Below are 5,791 nucleotides of genomic sequence, written 5' to 3' on the forward strand. Positions count from 1 at the left end.
GAAAGAATGGATCTCTCCCTAAAACGACAACTGCAAAAGCAGAGAGCGGGAAACAGGGCCTAAGGGACTCTACATATGCAATTGAACTAGCATTATTGACTTAAAATTTTTTGAGCCTGCCTAAAGACCAGATGCTATCAGCAGCTGGTTTCAGACCAAAGACAGAAGCAGAACAACTGGTTTGGTGGAGAGATCCGATAAAAAAAAGTTTGGAAATAGGTAAAATAATAACTTGGGGTAGAGGTTATGCTTGTGTTTCTCCAGGACTGAATCAATAGCCAATTTGGGTGCCATCAAGACATCTAAAGCCTTACTGTGAGCCAGATACCCAGGAAGAGGTTTTGGGAAGATCCCAAAGACCCACCGGTGGCAGCGTTGTCCAAGTTGATGCTGAAGAGGACCCCGACTGTCACAAGCAACACCCGTCGAACACAGTCACCTACCTGGGGACAGATCAAGAAGCTGTTGCAGATGGCAGAAGAAAACCTGAGGAAAGTGGGACAACCAGTCACCATGAGTAATTTAATGACAACTATGATAGTGGTGATCACCATTGCCGTGAGTATTCCTTCAGCAAGGGCTGACACAGAGAACAATTATACTTACTGGGCATATTTACCTTTTCCACTTCTACAGACTGTAACTTGGCTGGACCCCTCCACTGGAGGTATACACTAATGATAGCTCTTGGATGCTCGGTCCCACAGATGATAGAGGCCCATCTCACCCACATGAGGAAGGAACTGTTATATTTCTTTAGGATTTGAACATCTGCCTATCTGTTTGGGAAAGGGCACTAGTTGCCTACCCCCTCGCTATCAATCTCGGCTGGCAATGATGTCTGGATGTATCACTCTGTGGCACAGTTACACATGCTTTCTGGTCTCGGTATTTACCATAATGAATCTGCTCCTATAATTGAGGCATACCACCCTCAAAAACCTATTTGTAAACAGAATTGGACCTGGCCAGAAAAAATGAACATATTTGTTTGGGAAGATTGCATTGCAGAACAGGCAGAGGTGCTGCACAACGATTCCTATGGAATCATTATTGATTGATCCCCTATGGGGATGCTTAGTATGAATTGCAACTCTCAGTCTGTGTGCCATGGCCACACTATGTTCAACTGGTCTGAACAAAACAGTCAGATGGTAGAAATGATAAGAAGTATGGCAAGAGTTCTTATTATCTGGAAACATGGCGGTATAGTGGTACCTCAACCTCACATGATATGGCCTGCTGTAGGAGCTAAACATAAGAATTTGTGGAAACTATTAATGGCTCATAATAAGATCAAAATTTGGGAAGGAAAATATACTATGCCATCACAATATAATTCTAATTACATTTTAGAACTTGTTGAAAACAATACAATTTGGATATAAAGTTGTGTTCACCCTCCTTTTCTGTTGGTAATGGGTGATCTAAAGTTTGACATCCCTAATTATCCTGTAACTTGCCAGGAATGTAGATTGTTCTCTTGTGTGAACTCTTCCTTGTTTAATACTAATCATTCTATCCTAGTAGTGAGAGCTCGAGAAGGAGTATGGTTACTGGTGAAGCTTTCCCATCCTTGGGAAGCCTCTCCCTCTGTACGTATTATTACTGAAATTCTTCAGAAAATTCTGAGATGCTCTTGGCGTTTCATTGCTACTTTAATCTTGATTATTATGGGACTGATCGCTGTCACAGCTACTGCGGCAGCAGCTGGAGTTGCGCTACATTCATCAGTGTAGACAGCAGATTTTGTAAATAAATGGCAAAAGAATTCTAGTCTGCTGTGGAACTCTCAAACTAAAATAGACCAAAAGATAGTTAATCAAATCAAAGATCTCCAACAAACTGTAATGTGGCTAGGAGACTGAGCAGCTAGTTTGGAATATAGAACATAGCTAAAATGCGACTGGAAGGAATACTTCTGACTTTTGTATCACTCCTCACCCTTATAATGAATCAGAACATGAATGGGAAAGGATAAAACAGCGTCTAGAAGGACACTCTACAAACTTGTCTTTAGATGTTGCAAAATTTAAGAGAACAAATATTTAAAGCATCCCAGGCACACCTGACCTTAATGCCAGGAACTAGAGTGCTTGAAGGAGCTGCAGATGGATTGGCAGCCATAAATCCTTCAAATAGATAAAAACCCTCAGAGGCTCTGTGATTTCTATGATGGCTGTGCTCTTAATCTGTTGTCTTTGTGTAGTCTGCAGATGCGGATCCCTACTCCTGTGAGAAGCAGCTCACTGTGATAAAGCTGCCTTTGTTTTTATTGCCCTGCAAAAACAAGAAGGGGGACATGCTGGGAACAGGCCCCATAAATCTGGCCATAAACAAAATCTCTGCAGCACTGTGACATGCTTGTGATGCCTATGACTCCCATGCTGGAGGTTGTTGGTTTACTGGAATGAGGGCAAGGAACACCTGGCCCACCCAGGGCAGAAAACTGCTCAAAGCCTTCCTAAACCACAAACAATAGCATGAGTGATCTGTGCCTGAGTGATCTTAGAACAGCTAAGGACATGTTCCTGCTGCAGATAACAAGCCAGAGTCTGTCCCTTTGTTTCCCATAAGAAGTGCTTTTAGCTAATCTATAATCTTTTTTTTTTTTTTCTTTTTTTTTTTGAGATGAAGTCTCGCTCTGTCGCCCAAGCTGGAGTGCAGTGGCCGGATCTCAGCTCACTGCAAGCTCCGCCTCCTGGGTTTACGCCATTCTCCTGCCTCAGCCTCCCCAGTAGCTGGGACTACAGGCACCCGCCACCTCGCCCGGCTAGTTTTTTGTATTTTTTAGTAGAGACGGGGTTTCACCGGGTTAGCCAGGATGGTCTCGATCTCCTGACCTCGTGATCCGCCCGTCTCGGCCTCCCAAAGTGCTGGGATTACAGGCTTGAGCCACCGCGCCCGGCCAGCTAATCTATAATCTATAGAAATAATGCTTATCACTGGCTTGCGGTCAATAAATATGTGGGTCAAACTGTTTGTGTCCCTCAGCTCTGAAGGCTGTCAGCCCCTTGATCCCACACTGCACTCTATTTCTGTGTCTTTTGTCTTCATTCCTCTAGCGCTGCTGGGTTAGGGTCTCCATGACCGAGCTGGTCTTGGCATCATGTTCTGGAAACTATGAGAAAGGGAAGTATAGCCATTGTCAGTTTAGTAAAAACTGTTTTCACATTAGAAAAAAACACGGCTTTGAATTGTGGTTGAAGTAAAGGAATGATTTCAAGACTGCACTGTGCAGTGTAAGTTAGCATTGTAGGATAACTAGGGGAGAGGACACTTTGCACCAGACTTGAGCACAAACATCCGAGACAAATTAGTATGGAAGACTGAAGTACGAGAAAACTCTTGATTAACATTGTATTTAGGTGTAGTGAAACTGGAAGACTGTGAATATTTGTTTTTTGTGTGTGACAATTTAAAAAAGAAGTACAAATTGAATGCTGAGGCTGGTTCAACACCTTTCCTTGCATAACCTTCAAGTTGTAAAATGTGATCATCAAAACAGCTTTATAATTAACTTTCTTCTTTTGATACTTTGGACTTCAGGTACAGAATATTGGATTAATCATAATCCTTGGTTCCAGACACTCTCAGCATTGGTTCATACATGGCCTCTTTTAGTTTTCTAATATAAGCATCCTGACTCTAGTAACACCAAAAAAGCTGGAGCTTTGACCATATAATACCACTTACTAGCGCATCCCTTGCCACCTCTCATCTAAGGGCATTTTTCTGAATTTTTTCATCATCACCATCCTGCTTTTTACATAAAATCTATCTACTGGCCGGACACGGCAGCTCACACCTGTAATCCCAGCACTTTGAGAGGCCGAGGCAGGCAGATCACCTGAGGTCGGGAGTTCGAGACCAGCCTGACCAATGTGGTGAAACCCCATCTCTACTAAAAATACAAAATTAGCTGGGCGTGGTGGCAGGTGCCTGTAGTCCCAGCTACTCAGGAGGCTGAGGCAGGAGAATCACTTGAACCTAGGAGGTGGAGGTTGCAGTGAGCCAAGATTGTGCCATTGCACTCCAGCCTGGGCAACAAGAGCAAAACTCCATTAAAAAAAAAAATCTATTACATGCAAATGTATTTTGAAGTGAGCATGTTTCATATTTTGAGACCAGTTTTGCTTACTATACTGTACTTCTTCCTGTATTTCTAAAACTTACTATACTTGAAGACTTTTTTGCATAATATGCTTCTATTTTGTTGTACCACTATGGATCAGTTTTGGTTACTGTGTATTATTCCAGTGTATGAATATATCACATTATATTCATCCACTCTTTTTCAGTGGGGATTTGAAGACTTGTTTCTGGGATTTTGCTTTTGTAAACAGCACTACAGAACTTCGTGTAGTGGTCTCCCATTTATCTTTTTTTTTTTTTTCTGAGATGGAGTCTCACTCCGTCGCCCAGGTTAGAGTGCAGTGGTGCGATCTCGGCTCACGGCAATCTCCGCCTCTTGGGTTCACACGACTCTCCTGCCTCAGCCTCCCCAGTAGCTGGGATTACAGGCACCCACCACAGCGCCTGGCTAATTTTTGTATTTTTAGTAGAAACGAGATTTTACCATTTTGGCCAGGCCAGTCTCAAACTCCTGACCTCCTGATCCACCCACCTTGGCCTCCCAAAGTGCTCGGATTACAGGCTTGAGCCACCACTCTGGGCTGTGGTCCCCCATTTATCTATGTGCAACTTTTTCTTGGGTATGCACTTGGTAGTGCAATTTCTGGACTATTGGGTATGTAAAAATTCCACTTTAAAAGGTAATATGAAACTTTGTCAAGGATTGAACCACTTTCCACTAACACCAGCAATGCAAGAGAACATGCAGAAATCTGCCAACACTATATATTGACAGATTTTTAATTTTTTGATACTTGAATGGGTATAAAATGGTATCTCATTGTAGTCTTCATTTGCAGTGGAACTTCTCCCACCTTGTAACTTGTCTGTTCACATTCTTTGAAGATACTTTACTGCATTTCAGAGAATAAAATATCCTTTTCTTTTAAAAGACAAATTCATTAATAATACATTTATAGTACGCTTTGTGCCTTGAGAATTTTTTTTTTTCAGATGGAGTCTTGCTCTGTCACCCAGGCTGGAGTGCAGTGGTGCGGTATTGGCTCACCGCAACCTCTGCCTCCGGATTCAAGTGATTCTCCTGCCTCAGTCTCCCAAGTAGTAGAGATTACAGGCATGTGCCACTGCGCTTGGCTAAATTTTATTTTTTAGTAGAGACAGGGTTTCACCATGTTGGCCAGGTCTTGAACTAGTGATCTGCTCACCTCGGCCTCCAAATGATGGGATTACCGTTAGCCACTGTGTCTGGCCAAGAAGTCTCTCTATCCTAAGATGTAACAGGCAGTCACCTTTTTTCTCTGAGAGTTTTCAAGTTTTGTTTCACATTGAAGTACTTAACTTTTTCCTATGGCATAACAGGATTTTTCCTTTTCTGTACAGAAAACCATTTCTTCTAGCTCTAATTATCGAACAGTCTCCTTTCCTGAATGTAATATGCCACCTCTCTCTTTCCAAAGTTCAGTCCATGCACGGGCAATCTATTCAATTCGGATATCTGTCTGTCCCCATCAGCTAGTAATATGCTATTTTAACAAACAAGCCTTCACAGTGAGTCCTGACATTTAGCAGGACAAGTCACTGTCTCCCTGCTCTTTTCTGAAGTGTTCTAGCCTTTTGCTCTTTTTAACTTTTACTTTTAGAATCAACTAAACAAGCTCCACGAAAAAAACAAGTGGAATTTTGATTGGTATTACCT

The sequence above is a fragment of the Mandrillus leucophaeus genome, unplaced genomic scaffold (genome assembly GCF_000951045.1).
Source record: "Mandrillus leucophaeus isolate KB7577 unplaced genomic scaffold, Mleu.le_1.0 Scaffold254, whole genome shotgun sequence".
NCBI classification, from domain to species: domain Eukaryota; kingdom Metazoa; phylum Chordata; class Mammalia; order Primates; family Cercopithecidae; genus Mandrillus; species Mandrillus leucophaeus.